Source organism: Lissotriton vulgaris, chromosome 8, assembly GCF_964263255.1.
Source record: "Lissotriton vulgaris chromosome 8, aLisVul1.2, whole genome shotgun sequence".
Taxonomy (NCBI): Eukaryota; Metazoa; Chordata; class Amphibia; order Caudata; family Salamandridae; genus Lissotriton; species Lissotriton vulgaris.
In genome coordinates, this window is record NC_141696.1 from 200,160,075 (window position 1) to 200,184,008 (window position 23,934).

Sequence of the window (23,934 nt, forward strand, 5' to 3'; positions counted from 1 at the left end):
ACTCCAAAGTGTCCAACATTCAGCAGCCAGATTAGTACTAAAACTACCAAGGAAATCTTCAGCATCCGCTGCTTTGAAAACCCTCCATTGACTACCTCTGCATGAAAGGATACTATTTAAAATCTTAATCATCGCCTTTCGGGCATTTAATAGCACAGGCCCTAATTATCTTACCAGGCGTTTCCCCCACTACAACCCCTCCAGGACGCTACGATCCTCTAATGACAACCTGATTAAACCTGCTAAATTCAACCTCATAACCAAAGGTGGTAAGACCCTGACCCATCTGTCCTCCAGAGCCTGGAATTCCATGCCCAAGAATCTCAGACGTCTGACTCAAGAAAACCAGTTCAGGAAGCAACTAAAAACCTGGCTTTTCAATCTCCCAGACGAATATGTCATGGCCGCTATCTAATCCTGCCTTACTTACTGTTTACTCACTATCTAGCCAGCGCCAGGATGCTCCTTCCAGAGCGATAGTTGCGCTTTATAAATACACAATACAAAATACAAAATACAAACTAGCCAACCGGGAACCTCCAGTATGCGCCAGAAGGCTGTGCTGCAGAGAGGTGTTCTAAGGCCATGCCCCTTTTTACACCTATCTGCAACGCAGCTCTGTGGTGCTTAATGGAGGGAGCTGGTGGGCTAGTTGAACGCCAGGGACCCTCAGTATTCAAGGGGAGTTAATCCCCCAACTTAAACTCGCACCCCGGAGCGCGTTGGCACAGTGGTGAAGGGAGAAGGCATGGCCTGAGTTCACATGTGTGCAAACAGACCCTGTGGCGCACGTTAAGTTAGGGAATTAGTTCCTCTTCAATCCCGAGGGTCCCTGGGGGCTAACTAGCCCACCAGGTTCCTCCAGTAAGTGCCACCGAGCTGCGTTGCAGAGTGTTGCAAAAAGGGGCGTTGCCTCTGAACACCTCTCTGCAACACAGCTCTCTGATGCAAACTAGAGGGACCTGGTGGGCTAGTTGACCCCCAGGGACCTTCAGGATTGAGGAGGAATTAATTCTCCAAAATAAACTGCGCCACAGGGTGTGTTTGCAGACATGTCATCTCAGGCCACACCCCCTTCCTTCACCACTATGCAAACGCGCCCCGTGGCACGTTTTAAGTTGAGGGATTCACTCTGTTTCAATACTGAGAGTCCCTGAGGGCCAACTAGCCCACCAGGTATCTCCAGTAAGTGCCAGGGAGCTGCGTTGCAGACAGGTGTTCAGAGGCCACGCCCCTTTTTGCACCTCTATGGAACGCAGCTCTGTTGCGCTTACTGGTGGGACCTAGTGGGCTAATTTGGCCCTAGGGAGCCTTAGGATTCAAGGGGATTTAATCTGTCAACTTAGATCGGCCACAGGGCACGTTTACACAGTGGTGAAGGGAGGGGACGGGGACTGAGGTGACTTGTGCAAACACGCCCTGTGGTGCGTTTTAAGTTGGGGAAATAATTCACCTTTAATCCTGAGGGACCCTGGGGGCCAACTAGCCCACCAGGTGCTTCCAGTAAGCGCCACTGCGCTGTGTTGCAGAGAGGTGGTTCAGGCCGTGCCCATTTTCTCTGCAATGCAGCTCTGTGGTGCTCAGTAGAGATACCTGATGGGCTAGTTGTACCCAAGGGACACTCAGGATTCAAGGAGACTTTATCTCCCAAATTAAAACAGCCACAGGGCATGTTTGCACACGTCAGCTCAGCCCCCTTCCCTTTACCAATGTGTAAAGGCGCCCTGTGGCATGTTTTAAGAAGTAGATTTAATCCCCCTGCCCTATTATATACTAGGGGCTTACAGAGGAGGTCATGCTAATAACAGGGGTACCCCAAAGCATAGTGTTCCCTAGTGTATGTATGTGTTTGTATGTGTTTTAACTGTATTCCAAGTGTCTTTTAGCTTAGCACTGGCTTTAGGACTGGTTAGTCAGAGTCAGTTACCACCAGTACCCATCTGAAAAAGTTGAGTGTACAGGATGATTTTACAACAAGGCCTCTTTCTGCTCCTCTGTTTGTTCTTTTTGCATGTCTTCCTTCTTCCTGCACTTTTCTTTGTCTTTGAGGACTTCTGTTGCTTCTTTCTGCATTTCTTTTTCTTCTTTCTGTGTGTTTTTTCTTCTTTCTTCACATGTCCTACCTCTGTAGGCATAGTTAGAAACTACCATTTAACAAAAAAGCTTCGGAATTCACTTAAAAAACATAGGTTGGATTACGTTAAAGTTAGAAATTAGCATTTAAAAAACCTTTGAAATTCACTGAAAAAACCATAGGTTTCAGGCATGTTATAGTTAGCAATTAGCATTTAAAAAACCTGAGAAATTCACAGAATAAAACATAGGTTTCAGGGGCGTTATAGTTAGCTGGACCTTTCACTCGTACAAAACCATTGAAATTCCCCCATTATAGTTAGTTCAGCTAACTATAACATACACATGCACTCAATCAGCAATAGCTCTATACAGTCCCTCATACATGTACTCACTCATCATATGTACTCATACACCTATACATCCTGTTACACACCGCCACTCATCCATAAAGTTACTCACATACATAGTCACTCATGCTAATAAAGAATCAAAGAATCAAAGATTCATTTACTTGCATATACAGTTATACACACACCACCACAATTACTTCTACGAAAAGTTACACATACTTACTCTTAAAGAATCATATATAGAAACACATACTTATTTATACATACACTCTTCCAAACTCTCACTCTCACATATACTCACTTATATACACCAATACTTACATATACTAGTTTAAAACACATGCAGTTACTCATAAAGACACTATTGAGCCAGTCATTCACTCACGAACACACCCATACACACACTCATCCACCCATACAGTCCTGCACACATTCTGTCTTCAAAACACATGCAAACAGTGAGTCACTCATTCATGCATCTATGCGCTAAGTAATACCCCCACCAAACCATACTGACACTCATACATTCATACTGATACTCAAAAATCCAACTAATAACCTATATAGACACTCATCTAGCTACTCACAAACCCATGCAGCCAATTATACACAAAGTGAGAGACTGATACAGATATTTACATATTTAATCATTACTCACTAACCTATGTATTTACTAAGATACACTTAATCAGTCAGTTATACAATCAATTTTACAAAACAAACTATCCATTTAGACACGTATTTACCCATTTATTCTTCCATCAACCTTGAGATATACATATATAAAAAATATTTAATTTTCTGAAAGACACACATTTACTGGATGATGTCATCAGCGATGTAATTTGAGATGTCATCATGAGTGATGTAATATGTGACGTCATCAGCAGTGCATTGCGGGCGCGCAAGTTATTGTTATCTGAACTAACTATAACAGAGGAATTTCAATGGTTTTGTATGAGTGAAAGATCCAGCTAACTATAATGCCCCTGACACCTATGTTTTTTTCTGTGAATTTCTAAGGTTTTTTAAATGCTAATTCCTAACTATAACGTGGCTGTAACCTCAGTGAAAATATATATATATATATATATATATATATATATATATATATATATATATATATATATATATATATATATATATATCATTTCACCAAATCAATTCTGTTGATCCTATTGTTAAGAGTTATTCTGAATCAACTACAATAATCATTTGATTTATTCACCTACTTTTCTGACCTCATATAATCCTTTTGCATCAGGATCAGTAGGCAAGCTGTAATATATTAGGGCCATGTTTAAATGATTAATATGTGGATAACCTCGAACAACAAGGATTTAAAACTGAGGGGCATACTATTCCCAATCCTACTTACATGATTTAGGCCCCGATAGATGTCAAATCCGATCCTAATTAATTTATCAAATGGCCCAATTCAAAAGTACAATCACACTTGTTATTCTTGGGACAATTACACATACAGAGGTCTATGACTATTGTAGTTGGTGCAGTATAACTCTTAACAATATTGTTGATCACTTCACGTAGCACTGTGGGCCTTTTGTGTCAAGGTCTATTGGCTAACCTACACTAGTGAGGTACCATTTTTAGTGGGAGACTTGGAGGAATGTTGTGTTATCATATGTTACTCTTAGAACTGATGTAGAAAACACTTACATACATAAATAACACATAATTTTCTTTAGGATATTGAACAACATACATAGGAAAATGGAGAAGGGTAAAAGTAGCAGAAATTCATTTTACTTTTGGGCCTACCCAGTAACACTTCACACTTCAGTCATACTCTCATACTCTCAAATTTTCAAAAAGGGATCCTACCTAAAGTTCTATCATTCCACTTTCATTCTTCCAAACATTCTTCATCGTTCTGGTGTATGCAACACATAGATGGTAAATATGTAGCATAGATCAGAATATTGTTCCAGATAGACAATCTTAATACGGCCTCTAGTTAATATAGTACATTATGCCGTATTTCTGGAGACATAAGCCGACGCGCGTTTCGGTGACAGGCCGGATGGGCCACACCTTCGTCAGGGCTGGGAGTTGTTGACTGGGAGGGGAGGAGATAATAATCTGAAAATAAAACACAATGTCTTAGTATTTTTCTATACAACAATTAAATTTGTCAAGACATACATATATTCTTATCCTTTCTAGTACATTTCTTACAGAGGTTAGACCATAATTGTTATTATTCGTCTGATGTCTATATGGTTGCCATTTTGAGGGTGTGCAGTACCAAGCTACCTAGAGACACTCCCTAAACCAGACTCCCGGTTAGGTGAGATCTGTAAAAGGCAATAAGATAACCAGAGCTAAGTAACCAATCAAGAAAACACTATCACATCTTTCATCTATCACATTATAATATACAGTCATTCTGGGACACATATTGACCAAGAACAGGAAAGTTATTGCATATCATATTAACAGCCAGGGGCTAAGGTATTAGGGAGCCCACCCTTCAGCTGGGGTAGGAGGATGGTATAGACATAATATATGAAAGGATTTATGGTAGTTATTAGACTTTGAAAAACAGTCAGGGTATGCATAAATTATATAAGGTCAAACTGTGGTGGTACTAGATAGTATCCTGTTTATTTTTACCAAACAGTATTAAGCCAAAGATACAAGATGTTAAATAGAGTTTTACCTATGAATTTCTATTCAGAAATGACATAGAGGCTCGGAACCAGATGTCTTGTATCTACGGGAGGATATTTTCTAATTTCTTTCAAGCCGATTACTGGAATGGAGGACCTATAAGTGAAATGAAGTTTTTTATATACATATATACCCGCGCTCGATTTAACATGATTGAATTTGCGATTATTTAACTCACAATATCATTCGATATTTTATTCGATTTATGAGGTTTATTACGCCCAGTACTGCATAGGGAAGGTATAAGGCTTCGGTTTACCTGATATAGTCTTAGGACGATTCTTCAGGGGCAATGCGCTTTTAGTATGTTTTCAAGGAACAAAGATCCTGGTGAGTAACAAGGGAACACTGATTACGGGTAGTCCTCATTGGTTTGTTATAACCCTAATAGTGGATAATGTCCATGGTTTCATTACCTGAATCGTTAAGCTTGTATATCAAAGAATATGCTCCACTACACGGGGGTTGACGGCGGAGGAATAATGGTAGGTCCGCTGTACTTTAGGATTTTTAGGACTGCAAGTATCAAGCAGATATCCCTAAGGGAGGATAATACGGTAAGTATACATCATAACCAATGCCCTCTAGGTAATACAAGGTCAGCTCGCTAATAAAATATACACACCGTAAGGGATTAGAGACTTTAAAGCGGTGAGTGTGCTATCCTTTTTACTGTTATTAAACTAGACACTATGTTGTAAGAACATATATTTCAGCATACTCCCTTGAAGAGTTCAAAGTACATCCATTTCAAAATTAGTTATCGAATATAGAGCAGTAGCCTCCTGATTTAGTTCTCTGTGTCTAGGGAATAGTGGTCAGGCATTATTGTTACAAGGTTCATGTTTACAAAAATGCTTGGTGCCAGGGACATTCTTCATTGAGTCCTTTATCCACAGTATCCAAGAAAAAGATCCAGAACACCTCCCGTTTTTTTCGTAAACCTACGGGATCAGTTCCAGGGTTCGCTTTTATTTTTTCCACGATGAACCAACGAAGTTCCAGTTCTTTATGTTTTTTCTCAAGCCAATGAGCTACTATGGGGGCAGTGGTTTTTTGGTTCCTGATGTTAGACTTATGCTCCCCTATTCGCACTCTGCATTCTCTGCCTGTTTCCCCAACATATGGGAGGTTGCAAGGACACAGGATTAGATATTTGATGTTGCTAGTGCGACAGTTTGTCATAGTAGCATTCCGTCGTACAGATATCGTGCGATTGTTGGTACTGACAGTCTCTCCCACGATAGCCTGAGGGCAGATATGGCATGTCCCACATTTGTGATTGCCATATATGGGTTCAAGTCCGGTTATGGTGGTTTGAGTATTTTCAGACGTTTCTCGGACTTTGCCTCTTACCAGATGGTTTTTCAGGTTGGGGTTTTTTTTTAAGGCAAAAATCGGTCGGGTCAAGTGTGGCTTCTCACTTTCTACATTCAGAATATGCCAACTTGAGGTGATGGCCTGTCTAATCTTATGGTTCATTTCAGAGTGGCGAGTAACACATACAAGTTGGTTGGTTTTTTCAGAGTTTCTCGATGTGAACATAGCCTCTCTGTTGGTGTATCTTGCCCGTTTAAATGATTCTTTGATTAATCTGGCCGGGTAGCCTCGAAATCGGAGTTTCTCTTGCAAGATATCAGCTTGAATCAGGAAGTCGTGCATGTCCGAGCAATTTCTCCTGATTCGGAGAAACTGACTATAAGGGATACTGTCCCTCTGACTCCGCGGATGGAAGCTGGTGCAGTCTGTTCTCTTTGCAGAAGTGAACAACGCCAAATGCGTGGACTAATTATTTATAGTCTTATGTTGATGTTGTTTACATTGGACTAGCCCACTCCGCTTCTGTTTCAAAGGGGGGGATGAACACAGCTGCATGACCAAAATATTCCCCAGTGTCTGAGATAATATGGTTGCGTCCACTATTCAGTATACTACACGTATCAACACACTGAAAAGTTTTTGATTTCTAAAGCGAATTGTGTATATTATTGCACTGGTAGTCTTGGTGTTGTGTACATTATTGTTGATGTTCGAGTTCTTTCCCTTATACATACTTGGTGGCCACATCTCTGTAGATTGAACTAGTGTACTGTTGAGGGGATGTATTATTTTGGAAAGGTCCGTTATCCTGTTTTGCGCTGCCTCTGAGATGGTAGGGGGGAGGGGTCCATGGGGATTGTTGTTGTGATCGTGGCGCTGGGTATTGTGATTTTGTTGGGTGTCGGAAGTGTATAATTAGAACCTCTATCACATATTGCTCTTTAAACAATGGTGTGAGTTCAATGTAATTCGTGCAGTACATATTCAACGTTCTTACAGTACTTAAATGTTGATGTTAATTTGTTAGTGGTAAGTGGAACTATTGCCTGATTTTTTAGGTGGCATTGCAGATTTAGTTTCTTGTTGAGAATATGGGGAAGTGGTCAACATTATAAGTAGGAATTGTCATTTAAAAACCTTTGAAATTCACTGAAAAAATCATAGGTTTTAGGCAGGTTATAGTAAGGAATTAGCATTTAAAAAACCTTAGAAATTCACTGAAAAAAACCATAGGTTTTAGGAGTTTAGCTGGACATTTCACTCATACAATACCATTGAAATTCCTCCGTTATAGTTAGTTGTACTAACTGTAACTCTCGCGCCCGCAATCCACTGGTGATGATGTCACATATTACATCATGCATGACATGGTCAGTGACATCACTGATGACATATCAAATGACATCACTGATGTAGGTTGTTATAGTTAGGACCTAGTATCCATAGGAAATCCGCAACTTTCTATTTGGAATAACTTTGGCGCCAGTTGAGGAAATTTTCAAAACTCGTGGCCCGCTCCAGTCCACTCCTATCCTGAAGTGTTGGGGTGATTCGTCAAGCGGGGCCCTCAAAAAAGGAGGGTCCCAAAACGTGTTTTCCTCATGCAATTATCCATAGGAACCTTTAGCTGCAGCTACAGCTCGAACTGCTTAACTGTCAGACGAGGTCTTCCTCAGGATCTGTCGAGTTGATATAGGGGCCCACCTCTCGATACCTCCAATTCTGATTGTAGTAAATACACAGAATATTGAAGTGATCAAGCGAGGGGAAAAGGGTGTTGGGAAAGGAACAGCAGGGAAGGAGATCTGAAAAGGAAAAGTTAGTCAGGGGAGTTGGGTAGGGAACAGCAGGGAAGGAGATCTGAAAAGGAAAAGTTAGTGTTGCAAATCTATACCGATATTCTAAGAACTCTGCAACAGCTTAAAGAACTAAAATTTCACCCCTCAATAAAAGAACTTTTGTCTTTAACCTGGGTTTAACTCCAAATTAACATATATGAAATCATTCCTTTAAATTAAGCATCAAAAGAAAACACATTTGGGTCTCAGATTCAACACTGACCTTTCTTGTAAATAACCACTTTACAATGACAGTCAAAAATGTCTCTTCGCCTAGTAAAACATAAACTTTTACATGAATAATCTCTAGTGCAGTCTTTACATAAATAATATCAAGTTCAAAACCTTCACTTGAAAATTCTTTCTTTAACAATATAATTCTTTCTTTTGTAATGTCAATTCGTACTGCGACGGTTATGGATTGCGACCAAAGAAACCATAAGAAAAAGACCCAACAAGTTAGAGCCTAAGCTCTCAGAGAATTATTTCACAGAGAACAAAGAATGTGTAATTTGCGCAGATAAAAGACTCAAAAACACTTTTAAATAAGTTTACTATAATGGACTTTAAATATTGGCGCAGAAAATAGCTTAAAATGTCCTACCTGTAGAGTACGACTTACTCTACTGATACACAGGGCGTGGCCGAAGAAACCTAAGCCTCAGATATCCAACTTACAGGTACTGCAAAGGATTCCCAAATGCCTCCACAGCAGGTTGCGCCTTCCCAAAGGACCTTCAAAAGGATTGCCAACCACTTCCAGAAGCAAAGTCCAAGAAAATGCTTCCAAAACTCTGAACTCCACTCAGAGCTACAGGGAGACGCTGCTTCACCCTCAAGATCTCTAGAATAGTGAGCAAAGAGGTCTGGGCGTGGTCGCGCACGTTAACGTGGCTACGCCCGATGTTAAACGCGACCGCTTGCCGGTTCTCACGCATTTCGCGTGAGGTTTTCAATACCGCTTGCCAAACCTCACGCATCTCGCGTGAGGTGCCAAACCTCACTCATTTCGCGTGAGACAGTCAAATCTCACGCATTAGGCGAACTAAGGGGTATAAAGAGCATGTTCCAAGTACATTTACATCACACATCATTGTATGCATCAACATATGTTACTGTAGGTTGTGCAAGCGAACCACCAGCGCCCCCTGGAGGGAAAACTGTGAACTTTCCCACACAAATACCTCGAGCATAACTCATGCCGTGGGGCGGGCCCTAGACCGCAAGCCGCCCTGATATTCCTGACAGTACCTCCCCCTCCCAAGAGCGGTCTAGGGCCCGGCTTAGAAGGATGAAGGAGGTGGAATGTTACGAGGGGCATGAACATGTTCTGCTGGTTCCCAAGAATCATTCTCAGAACCGTAACCTTTCCAGGAAACCAGATACCATAGTTTCGTGCCTCTGCGTTTAGAATCCAATATCTTCTGCACCTCATACTCCCAATTGCCCTGAATCAGGATCGGTGCAGGTTTGGGGGTTACACCTTGTCTAGCTGGCTTTAACAATGGCGTATGAAATACAGGATGAATCCGCAAGTTCTTGGGAAGTTGCAATTTGTATGTCACTGGATTAACTTGACGGATCACTGAATATGGACCAATGAATTTGGGACGAAACATGTTTTTGTGTTTAAATTGTAAGTTCCTAGTGGATAACCACACCTTATCTCCAGAAGAATACATTGGTCCTGCTCGATGACGCTTATCATATTGCTGCTTGTATTTCTCTTTACTTTGTAATAGCCTTTTGTGAATTTTCTGATGAATGTTCTGCATAATTTGCACTGTCTCTTGAACTGCGGGTGCATTGGTCTCTTCTTTGGGCAGATTTAGAGGAATTGTTTGGTATATAGCCATATAGAGCCTCAAAAGGAGAGGATCCTGTAGAAGAATGAGGTGATGAGTTATAGGCTATCTCAGCAAACCATAGCAAATCCAACCAAGACTCTTTTGAATCTGTTACATAGCATCGCAAATATTGCTTCAGGGTTTGATTTAATCGTTCGGTTTGACCATCCGTTTGAGGATGATGACTGGTTGACATATTTGACGTGATCTGTAGACATTGACACCATTGTTGCCAGAACTTGGATGAAAACTGAGAACCTCGATCCGATATCAATACTGAAGGCAGTCCATGTAGTTTCACGATATTTTTTAGAAAGATTTGCGCTAACTGTCCAGCTGTAGGCAATTGTTTACAAGCTATGAAATGTGCGTACTTTGTTAAACTGTCTACAACTACCAAGATAACTGAATGTTGACTGTTTTGCGGAAGATTTGTAATGAAGTCCAAGGAAATATGTTCCCAAGGTCTGGTTGGAGTGGGTAGCACTTGCAACAGACCTTTTGGTTTACTGTGATCCGTTTTGAATCTTGCACAAGTTTCACAGTTTTGAGCCATTTGAGTCACATCTTTCTGCAGAGTTGGCCACCAAAATAATCTTTGTATTTTCTCCACTGTCTTCCTCGGACCCGGATGTCCTGCCATTGGATGAGAATGTAACCAACTGAAAACAGTTCTTTGTAGTTCTTTGGTTGGTAGATAGATTTGCCTTCCATGAAATGGTAATCCCTCTTTGATAGTTTGATTCTCTTCCTTATTCTCCCATTTTTTCCATTGATTAGGAGAGAAGTTTTCGTGTATTTTCTCTAGAAATTGATCGGCTGATATCAAACAAAGTACTTTATCTGGGCTTATGATCGCTTGTGGATCTCCTTCGAACCTGTGCAAAGAAGAATCTTTCCTAGAAAGAGCATCAGCTTTCTTGTTGTCTTGACCAGGTCGATAAGTTACTACGAAATCGTATTCTGCAAAAAACATCATCCATCTTAGCTGTCTGGGTGTCAACATTCTGGCTGAGCTCATAAATTGCAAATTCCTATGATCCGTGTAAACGGTTACCGTGAATTTAGCTCCCATGATGTAGTGTCTCCATTCTCTGAAGGCTTCTAGGATAGCAAGTAACTCTTTTTCTGCGATGATATAGTTTTGTTCGGCTGAGTTCAATTTTCGTGACATGTATGCCACCGGATGCATTTGACCAGTTTTAGGATGCCTTTGAGAAAGAATAGCTGCAATTGCCACATCTGACGCATCTGCTTCGATTATGAAAGGTTCTTTAACATCCGGGTGCATTAAAATTGGAGCTGCTGTGAACGCCTTTTTTAGTTTCTGAAATGCATCATTTGCCTCGGAAGACCATTCAAATTTTACCTTTTTTCTCAGTAATCTTGTGATAGGAGCTACTACTGCAGAAAAGTGATCAATAAATCGACGGTAAAAGTTTGCAAAACCCAAAAAACATTGTACATCCCGGACTGAAGTTGGAATAGGCCACTCAGCTACTGCTTGGATCTTTCGATCAGTCATTTTCATTCCTGTTGGGGTGAGTAGGACACCTAAAAATTCCACTTCAAATACATGAAAGTCACATTTTGTTAATTTACAATACAAATTATGTTTTTGTAGGGTTTTCAAAACTTGTTTTACATGGCCTTCATGTTCTTCCACAGAGTTTGAGTAGATTAAAATATCATCGATATAAACGATAACAAATAGATCTAAAAATTCTCGCAAGACATCATTGAGGAAGAATTGGAATGCTGCTGGGGCGTTACAGAGACCGAATGGCATTACCAAGTATTCAAACAGACCATATCGAGTTTTGAATGCAGTCTTCCACTCGTCTCCTTGTCGGATTCGTACCAAGTGATAAGCCCCTCTGAGATCAAGTTTGGTATAAATCACTGCTGTCTTGACTTGATCCAAAAGGACAGGGATTAACGGCAATGGATATTTATTTTTGATGGTTATTTTATTCAGCGCCCTATAGTCGATGCAAGTTCTTAATTCCCCATTCGCTTTTGGAATAAAAAACAAAGGGGAGGCAGCTGGAGACTTAGAAGGACGGATAAAACCATTTTCTAGATATTGGTCTAGATAGTCTCTCAAATGTTGGTTTTCTTTTTCTGATAATGCGTAAATTCTACAATTGGGTACACATGATCCTGGCAGAAGATCAATCTGACAATCATAGCTTCGATGAGGTGGAAGTTTTGCTGCTTTCTCTTCACTAAACACCTCCTGAAATTCTCTGTATGCTTTGGGTAAAATTGTCTCTTTTTCTTCTGCAGTTGCGATTTTGCTTACAATTGGTTCCAAGATTTTTAAACAAGATGACTGACAAAACTCTGAGAGGAATACAAGTTCTCTTTTTTGCCAATCGATTAGAGGATTATGCAAGCAGAGCCAAGGCATGCCCAAAATAAACCCATATTGAGGAGCTTGGATCACATCGAATTGCACTTCTTCTAAATGTCTTTGTTTCTTTGAATCCTCACAGATCATAACCACTTTTGAGGTTTGCCTTGTAACTGGCCCTCCGGACAAAACCTTCCCATCGACTGCTTGGACAATTTCTGGAGTTTCTTTTTTCTCGCAAATGATACTTAGTCTCTGTACAGTGTCTAGATCAACAAAGTTCCCAGTAGCACCAGAGTCAATTAAAACTTCCATTTGCCAAATCTTAAGAGTTACTTGAATTTGTACTGCTAACCTGAAATGAGCTTTGTAATTGGACACACAAGAGTTTATGGAAGGGTAAGCGATGGTACCCAAGAGATCCCCTTCTAAACATCTCGGGCAAACTAGTTTTCCGACGTTTGATCTGTTTTTTCTAGGATTGCCGCCTTGTTTGCACTGAAGGACTTAGTTTTTGGCTTCATCAAGCAATCCTTCACGAAATGTCCTTTGCGACCACAGTAAAGACATTGTCCATTTTTGCGTCGGGTTTCTTTTTCTTCCTTAGATAATGGTTGTCTAAGAGCTCCGATCTCCATTGGTTCTGAACTGGATTCGGAGTGAGATAGTTGAGTCCGAGATCTAGGTTCATTCTTCCAATTTGGCTTCTCGCTCTTTCTTTTATCTGACCTTCTTTCAGAGAGCCGATGATCCAGTCGTAAGGTTAGATTAATCAAATCCGAACATGCAGTTGGTTGTGGATCAATTTGTGCAAGAACATCTTTCAACTCATCCCGCAAACCCTGATAAAAAAGAGCAGCTCTCTTTTCTTCTGGCCAAGAGGTTTCGGCCACCAGTCTGTTAAAATGGGACAAATAAGAAATAAGGTCTCTGTTTCCTTGTCTTAATTGCAATAATTCCCTGTCTGCAGATAAAGTTACAGTTCGCCTATCAAACACCTTTTCAAATTCCCCTACAAAACGTCTCCAGTTATATAATAAGGCACTATCCTGTCTGACCAACGGAACCGCCCAAGTAGCGGCATCTCCAGACAGGTAGGATATAAGGAACGCAATCCTAGATTGAGGAGTGGGAAAGGCTGCAGGCCTGCAAGAAAAGTGCAACTCAATTTGTGTCAAGAAGGTTTGCACCTTAGAAGGATCTCCAGTAAAACGTTCTGGGGATGCTAAAGGAATTTGCGGGGGTACAGTAACAGAGATATTAGTGGGAGCTCTTGAACCTGTATCCTGAACTTCATCAGGCAATGGTGTATTCTGAAGTTGAATGTTATCCACTTTCTCAGCCAATAACGCAGTTGCATTCATGGTTTCATTTAGATCAGTTTGCATTTTTACAATTACCGCCATTAAATCATCTAAGGTGGCCATTATAGCAACTCCGACAGATCAGGAGGAAAATAATTCGTGGGCTCACTATTCTGTCAGACGAGGCCTTCCTCAGGATCTGTCGAGTTGATATAGGGGCCCACCTCTCGATACCTCCAATTCTGATTGTAGTAAATACACAGAATATTGAAGTGATCAAGCGAGGGGAAAAGGGTGTTGGGAAAGGAACAGCAGGGAAGGAGATCTGAAAAGGAAAAGTTAGTCAGGGGAGTTGGGTAGGGAACAGCAGGGAAGGAGATCTGAAAAGGAAAAGTTAGTGTTGCAAATCTATACCGATATTCTAAGAACTCTGCAACAGCTTAAAGAACTAAAATTTCACCCCTCAATAAAAGACCTTTTGTCTTTAACCTGGGTTTAACTCCAAATTAACATATATGAAATCATTCCTTTAAATTAAGCATCAAAAGAAAACACATTTGGGTCTCAGATTCAACACTGACAGAATGACACCTTTCTTGTAAATAACCACTTTACAATGACAGTCAAAAATGTCTCTTCGCCTAGTAAAACATAAACTTTTACATGAATAATCTCTAGTGCAGTCTTTACATAAATAATCTCAAGTTCAAAACCTTCACTTGAAAATTCTTTCTTTAACAATATAATTCTTTCTTTTGTAATGTCAATTCGTACTGCGACGGTTATGGATTGCGACCAAAGAAACCATAAGAAAAAGACCCAACAAGTTAGAGCCTAAGCTCTCAGAGAATTATTTCACAGAGAACAAAGAATGTGTAATTTGCGCAGATAAAAGACTCAAAAACACTTTTAAATAAGTTTACTATAATGGACTTTAAATATTGGCGCAGAAAATAGCTTAAAATGTCCTACCTGTAGAGTACGACTTACTCTACTGATACACAGGGCGTGGCCGAAGAAACCTAAGCCTCAGATATCCAACTTACAGGTACTGCAAAGGATTCCCAAATGCCTCCACAGCAGGTTGCGCCTTCCCAAAGGACCTTCAAAAGGATTGCCAACCACTTCCAGAAGCAAAGTCCAAGAAAATGCTTCCAAAACTCTGAACTCCACTCAGAGCTACAGGGAGACGCTGCTTCACCCTCAAGATCTCTAGAATAGTGAGCAAAGAGGTCTGGGCGTGGTCGCGCACGTTAACGTGGCTACGCCCGATGTTAAACGCGACCGCTTGCCGTTTCTCACGCATTTCGCGTGAGGTTTTCAATACCGCTTGCCAAACCTCACGCATCTCGCGTGAGGTGCCAAACCTCACTCATTTCGCGTGAGACAGTCAAATCTCACGCATTAGGCGAACTAAGGGGTATAAAGAGCATGTTCCAAGTACATTTACATCACACATCATTGTATGCATCAACATATGTTACTGTAGGTTGTGCAAGCGAACCACCAGCGCCCCCTGTAGGGAAAACTGTGAACTTTCCCACACAAATACCTCGAGCATAACTCATGCCGTGGGGCGGGCCCTAGACCGCAAGCCGCCCTGATATTCCTGACATTGACGGAATTACACCAAATTTGGCAAAGAGGTAGCCCTTGGTTCACACTTGTGCCTTTTTGTTAAATGGTGTAAATCCGTTAAGTAGTTCCTGAGAAAATCAAAAGTAAAATCACGTAGATATCTATGGCCGCAGAGGATCCGCGCACCCTAAGCGTACCCTGCCGATCACGAGCAATATGCTAATTGGCTGTCAACACTCCAAACCAGGAAGTGTTGGCAGCCATCTCGTGCCTCGGTAGAACTGAGGCACAAGAAACCTAAAAAAAAAACGCGCAAAACACAAAAAGGGGGCAGGGTAGAAACACCCTGACCTACTAGACCTGCTCAGGGGGTCCCACAAGGACCCCAAAGGCCCCGCAATTGTTTACTTTTACATTGGAAAAATCTGTGCTGGGTGCGCAGATCCTGCTGATAAATAAAAAAAACGATGCGCGGGCTCGCGCTCTTCCTTGGTAATTAGCCTCCGGGGGTCCAAATCCCAGGGGCATGCCTAAAAAAAGGTGTGGGGGCCCCAAACCCCCCACACTGCCCCAATGAACACCACCCTCGGGGCAAAGCATTTATAGTTGCAGGGCCCACCACCAATCGGGGCTTGTTATTAAAGTGTTGAGGTACTCTAATACCCCCCAAGCCCCGGGGACCGCCACCCTTCGGGGCTGGTTAATACAATTTTGGGGCAGCTCTAATGCCCCCCAAGCCCCGGGGACCGCCACCCCCAGGGCTCAACTTAATTTTAATTGTGGAGGGGCACACTGCCCCCTGCAGCCCCGGGGACCGCCACCCCCAGGGCATTAAAAACAAATACCCTGTGTGGGGGGGGACTCAAGCACCCCCAAACACCCCGGGTACTGCCACCTCGCCGGGGCTCTAAATATTTAGATTGGGGGCCCTTGATGGAACCCCAGCCCCGGGACCACCCCGGGGCTTTGTAAATTGTGGGTAGGGGCTTGCGCGGCCCCCCTCCTGGATCCCTCAAGGGCCCTGGGGACCACCACCCCCCAGGGTCACTGCTGTTTGCTATGGCAGGGAGGGAGCCTCGCAGCTCCCGCCCTACCATAGCACATTTGGTTTGAATTTTGAAAGAGAGAGCAGGAAAACCTACTCTCTCTTTCAAAATTCAAATCAAATTGCTTTTCCACATGGGGAAAAGCAATGCCGGCTCCCTCAGGACGCGGGGAGCCGGTTGGGACCTTGGGGGATTGGGGACCCCTCCACCGCCCCCACCGGAGAGGGCCAGCCCCGGGGGATGTGGTCCCCGGGGCTATTGGTGGCCCAGGAGTGGGACCTCAGGGCCCGCCTCCCCAAAATTTGAAAAAAATAAAATAAATTAAAACAACAAAGGTTGGCCCTGGGGGATGGGGTCTCGGGGCCATAAGTGGCCAGAGGAGGGAGGCAAGGCAGCCAAAAGAATTTAAATAAAATAAAAGGCCATGCGCCGAGGGATAGGGTCCCCGGGGCCGATCAAGGCCTCGGGAGGGGGGCCACGTGGTCCCCTTCCCAATTTTTTTATTAAAAAATTAGGGGGCAGGCCCTGGGGAATGGGGTCTCCAGGGCCACAAAATTAGAAAAAGAATGGGGGCTACACAGCCCCCCTTCTATAAAAAAAAAGACCGGCATTGCGCCGGAGGCCACGCCCCCTACTTTCATCCCCCTGGCGCATTTGCAGATGGGGAACGAATTCCCCTTGAATACTGGGGGTCCCTGGGGCCCTGGGGGCCCTATGTAAAAAAGGCGAACGCAATTGGCGTAAAACTTATAACTCTGCCGATAGAAACTCCTATATTCAACTGAGGAAAGCATATCATTGCAGCATAAAAACCGCCAAGAAAGAATTTTATATCAATGCCATCAAGGAAGCAAAACAAAAACAAAAAACATTATTTTCCATAGTTAAGACTTTTACTCATCCTAGAGCGTTACAGCCCGTAATACCTCCATCCCAAGAATTCTGCAACCAAATAGCTGACTTCTTTGAGGAGAAAATTGACTTAATACAGAAAGATTTTCCTATACCCCAAGTCCCCCAGACCTCTACCCTCCCTGATCAGGGAGAAAACACAATTGGTAGTCTTAAAATCTTCACACCGGTCAGTTTAGCCCAAACACGCGAAGTAATACTGGCTTGTAAATCAGGCGCTCCCTCCGACTCCTGCCCCCCACGAATTCTCCATCAGCTAATTGATGTGGTGAATCCCATCATAAATGAGATGGTAAACTCCTCTCTCAACACAGGTATAGTCCCACGAGAATGGAAACAGGGAATTGTGAAACCCTTGATGAAAAAGCTCAATAAATACTCCACAGACCTAGCCAATTTACGCCCAATCTCACTCCTCCCAGTTTTAGGTAAAATTACTGAACAGATGGTCTATAAAGAGCTAAAAAACCATATAGAAACATACAACGTCCTTCACCCCCAACAATCAGGTTTCCGTCCTCATCATTCTACGGAATCCATAAAGCCATTGCAGGATCAAAGAAAGAACGCTGTCCTGATCTTATTGGACCTCACAGCAGCGTTCGACACCATCTCACACTCTATACTGTTAGGCAGACTAAAAGACTTTGGTATCGCAGATGTGGAACTAGCGTGGATAACATCCTTTCTAACAGATAGATCCCAAACCATTGCACTAGGCCCTTTCCTCTCTAAAGAGAAAAAGGTTCTGTCTGGAGTTCCTCAAGGTTCCATTCTGAGCCCTCTACTATTTAATCTCTATCTGGTCCCTCTCATCTCCCTGATTGAATCATTCGGCATACTTGTGACATCGTATGCCGATGATACTCAACTCATTGTGCCACTTGACGAAAACTCTACTAATGCTGAACAAAATCTTAAAAACTGCCTGAAGGATGTTTTCCACTGGATGGAAAAAAACCATCTCAAATGTAACGCCAGCAAGACAGAAATCCTCCCGATGGGAAAAAAAATCATTTTCTGTCCCAGCATATGGTGCCCAGAAGACTCCACTGCCCCCCCCTCAAACCGTGGCGACTGAAAGAAATCTCGGGATCCTGTTCGACACCGAGTTATCATTCGATCAACATGTCAGGAATGTGGCAGGAAGCTGCTTTGGTATCATAAAATCTCTTATAAAGTTCTTTGACTTCCTACCCACTGACTCAAGAAAGGCAGTAGCAGTGGCTTTAATCCTCGCCCGCCTCGACTATTGTAATGGTCTGATGGCGGGTGTGAAAAAATCCACACTGAAAAAACTCCAAAGTGTCCAACATTCAGCAGCCAGATTAGTACTAAAACTACCAAGGAAATCTTCAGCATCCGCTGCTTTGAAAACCCTCCATTGACTACCTCTGCATGAAAGGATACTATTTAAAATCTTAATCATCGCCTTTCGGGCATTTAATAGCACAGGCCCTAATTATCTTACCAGGCGTTTCCCCCACTACAACCCCTCCAGGACGCTACGATCCTCTAATGACAACCTGATAAAACCTGCTAAATTCAACCTCATAACCAAAGGTGGTAAGACCCTGACCCATCTGTCCTCCAGAGCCTGGAATTCCATGCCCAAGAATCTCAGACTTCTGACTCAAGAAAACCAGTTCAGGAAGCAACTAAAAACCTGGCTTTTCAATCTCCCAGACGAATATGTCATGGCCGCTATCTAATCCTGCCTTACTTACTGTTTACTCACTATCTAGCCAGCGCCTGGATGCTCCTTCCAGAGCGATAGTTGCGCTTTATAAATACACAATACAAAATACAAAATAACAAACTAGCCAACCGGGAACCTCCAGTATGCGCCAGAAGGCTGTGCTGCAGAGAGGTGTTCTAAGGCCATGCCCCTTTTTACACCTATCTGCAACGCAGCTCTGTGGTGCTTAATGGAGGGAGATGGTGGGCTAGTTGAACGCCAGGGACCCTCAGTATTCAAGGGGAGTTAATCCCCCAACTTAAACTCGTACCCCGGAGCGCGTTGGCACAGTGGTGAAGCGAGAAGGCATGGCCTGAGTTCACATGTGTGCAAACAGACCCTGTGGCGCACGTTAAGTTAGGGAATTAGTTCCTCTTCAATCCCGAGGGTCCCTGGGGGCTAACTAGCCCACCAGGTTCCTCCAGTAAGTGCCACCGAGCTGCGTTGCAGAGTGTTGCAAAAAGGGGCGTTGCCTCTGAACACCTCTCTGCAACGCAGCTCTCTGATGTAAACTAGAGGGACCTGGTGGGCTAGTTGACCCCCAGGGACCTTCAGGATTGAGGAGGAATTAATTCTCCAAAATAAACTGCGCCACAGGGTGTGTTTGCAGACATGTCATCTCAGGCAACACCCCCTTCCTTCACCACTATGCAAACGCGCTCTTTGGCACGTTTTAAGTTGAGGGATTCACTCTCTTTCAATACTGAGAGTCCCTGAGGGCCAACTAGCCCACCAGGTATCTCCAGTAAGTGCCAGGGAGCTGCGTTGCAGACAGGTGTTCAGAGGCCACGCCCCTTTTTGCACCTCTATGGAACGCAGCTCTGTTGCGCTTACTGGTGGGACCTAGTGGGCTAATTTGGCCCTAGGGAGCCTTAGGATTCAAGGGGATTTAATCTGTCAACTTAGATCGGCCACAGGGCACGTTTACACAGTGGTGAAGGGAGGGGACGGGGCCTGAGGTGACTTGTGCAAACACGCCCTGTGGTGCGTTTTAAGTTGGGGAAATAATTCACCTTTAATCCTGAGGGACCCTGGGGGCCAACTAGCCCACCAGGTGCTTCCAGTAAGTGCCACTGCGCTGTGTTGCAGAGAGGTGGTTCAGGCCGTGCCCATTTTCTCTGCAATGCAGCTCTGTGGTGCTCAGTAGAGATACCTGATGGGCTAGTTGTACCCAAGGGACACTCAGGATTCAAGGAGACTTTATCTCCCAAATTAAAACAGCCACAGGGCATGTTTGCACACGTCAGCTCAGCCCCCTTCCCTTTACCAATGTGTAAAGGCGCCCTGTGGCATGTTTTAAGAAGTAGATTTAATCCCCCTGCCCTATTATATACTAGGGGCTTACAGAGGAGGTCATGCTAATAACAGGGGTACCCCAAAGCATAGTGTTCCCTGGTGTATGTATGTATTTGTATGTGTTTTAACTGTATTCCAAGTGTCTTTTAGCTTAGCACTGGCTTTAGGACTGGTTAGTCAGAGTCAGTTACCACCAGTACCCATCTGAAAAAGTTGAGTGTACAGGATGATTTTACAACAAGGCCTCTTTCTGCTCCTCTGTTTGTTCTTTTTGCATGTCTTCCTTCTTCCTGCACTTTTCTTTGTCTTTGAGGACTTCTGTTGCTTCTTTCTGCATTTCTTTTTCTTCTTTCTGTGTGTTTTTTCTTCTTTCTTCACATGTCCTACCTCTGTAGGCATAGTTAGAAACTACCATTTAACAAAAAGCTTCGGAATTCACTTAAAAAACATAGGTTGGATTACGTTAAAGTTAGAAATTAGCATTTAAAAAACCTTTGAAATTCACTGAAAAAACCATAGGTTTCAGGCATGTTATAGTTAGCAATTAGCATTTAAAAAACCTGAGAAATTCACAGAATAAAACATAGGTTTCAGGGGCGTTATAGTTAGCTGGACCTTTCACTCGTACAAAACCATTGAAATTCCCCCATTATAGTTAGTTCAGCTAACTATAACATACACATACACTCAATCAGCAATAGCTCTATACAGTCCCTCATACATGTACTCACTCATCATATGTACTCATACACCTATACATCCTGTTACACACCGCCACTCATCCATAAAGTTACTCACATACATAGTCACTCATGCTAATAAAGAATCAAAGAATCAAAGATTCATTTACTTGCATATACAGTTATACACACACCACCACAATTACTTCTACGAAAAGTTACACATACTTACTCTTAAAGAATCATATATAGAAACACATACTTATTTATACATACACTCTTCCAAACTCTCACTCTCACATATACTCACTTATATACACCAATACTTACATATACTAGTTTAAAACACATGCAGTTACTCATAAAGACACTATTGAGCCAGTCATTCACTCACGAACACACCCATACACACACTCATCCACCCATACAGTCCTGCACACATTCTGTCTTCAAAACACATGCAAACAGTGAGTCACTCATTCATGCATCTATGCGCTAAGTAATACCCCCACCAAACCATACTGACACTCATACATTCATACTGATACTCAAAAATCCAACTAATAACCTATATAGACACTCATCTAGCTACTCACAAACCCATGCAGCCAATTATACACAAAGTGAGAGACTGATACAGATATTTACATATTTAATCATTACTCACTAACCTATGTATTTACTAAGATACACTTAATCAGTCAGTTATACAATCAATTTTACAAAACAAACTATCCATTTAGACACGTATTTACCCATTTATTCTTCCATCAACCTTGAGATATACATATATAAAAAATATTTAATTTTCTGAAAGACACACATTTACTGGATGATGTCATCAGCGATGTAATTTGAGATGTCATCATGAGTGATGTAATATGTGACGTCATCAGCAGTGCATTGCGGGCGCGCAAGTTATTGTTATCTGAACTAACTATAACAGAGGAATTTCAATGGTTTTGTATGAGTGAAAGATCCAGCTAACTATAATGCCCCTGACACCTATGTTTTTTTCTGTGAATTTCTAAGGTTTTTTAAATGCTAATTCCTAACTATAACGTGGCTGTAACCTCAGTGAAAATATATATATATATATATATATATATATATATATATATATATATATATATATATATATATATATATATATATATATATATATATATATATATCATTTCACCAAATCAATTCTGTTGATCCTATTGTTAAGAGTTATTCTGAATCAACTACAATAATCATTTGATTTATTCACCTACTTTTCTGACCTCATATAATCTTTTTGCATCAGGATCAGTAGGCAAGCTGTAATATATTAGGGCCATGTTTAAATGATTAATATGTGGATAACCTCGAACAACAAGGATTTAAAACTGAGGGGCATACTATTCCCAATCCTACTTACATGATTTAGGCCCCGATGGATGTCAAATCCGATCCTAATTAATTTATCAAATGGCCCAATTCAAAAGTACAATCACACTTGTTATTCTTGGGACAATTACACATACAGAGGTCTATGACTATTGTAGTTGGTGCAGTATAACTCTTAACAATATTGTTGATCTCTTCACGTAGCACTGTGGGCCTTTTGTGTCAAGGTCTATTGGCTAACCTACACTAGTGAGGTACCATTTTTAGTGGGAGACTTGGAGGAATGTTGTGTTATCATATGTTATGTTAAGAAATTTTTGAAGCGCGCAATTACCAGAGATGTCTTGGTGCTATCAGAAGAGAGTGGAGACTTAGATTTTGAATAACCAGGTTTTTATCTCCGTCCTGAACAATGTCAATGAAGGGATCGCTCTGAGGTGGGGTAGGAGGCTGTTCCAGAGTTTGAGGGTGTTGAGAACTATACCTCTGCCACCCCAATCATTCTTTTTAAATGTTGGAACTGCTAGAAGGTTGGCCTTGGCCGACCGGAGTTCTCTATTAGGTTTATTTCTCTTGAAAGCCAACCTAAGGAAATCAGGTACTGAGTTATGCAGTCCTTTGTGGGCCAAGCAAAGGGCCTTAAACTTAGCCCGACTGCGCATGGAAAGCCAGTGCATCTTGCAAAGTCCTTGCTTGATGGAATGGTATTTAGGAAGAATAAGAACCAGTCTTGCTGCAGCATTTTGGACTAATTGTAATTGACTCATATGTTTCTCTAAAAAAGTTAGATAAAGAATATTACAACAGTCCAGCCTAAGAAGTACAAGCAGGGTTGTTCAAGTTTTTATGTGTCTGTCTGGGATGAATGGAAGAATTTTTCTTATCATTTTAGTGATTAAGGGCCAGATGTAGGAGCCAAAATACCGGTCGGTAACGGCCCATTTCGGCAGTTACCGACCGGTATTAAGTATTTGGCATGTAGGGGCCCTATTTTACTGATTCAGTAAATTTACCGAATCGGTAAAGTACCGAATCGGTATTTTTACCGAATCGGTAACTTGCAGATGTAGGTGGGACTCTTCTGAGTCCCACAGGCCTTACCGAATCGGTATTTTACCACCCAATCCAATTGGGTAGTATAATACCGATTCCAGGTGTGCATGCACATGTGTGCATGCACACCTATGCCATGTGACAGACAGACATGCCCTTAGGGCATGTCTGTGTGCCACATGTCACACGTGCCTGAATTCGGGGTGCTAGAGGGTGTCAAAGTGACACCCCCTGCACCCTTGCAACATTCGGTATTTACGGAATCGGTAAATACCGATTCGGTAATGCCCATTGATTCCTATGGGCTTCAATGCCCATAGGAATCAATTGGCATTACGAATCCGTATTTACCGATTCGGTAAATACCGATTCTTACAGAATCTGTAATTGAATTAACGATTCTACCTAAATCTCCCCCCTTCTATTTTACCGATTCATAAATACCGAATCGGTAAAATTCAGTATTTATGAA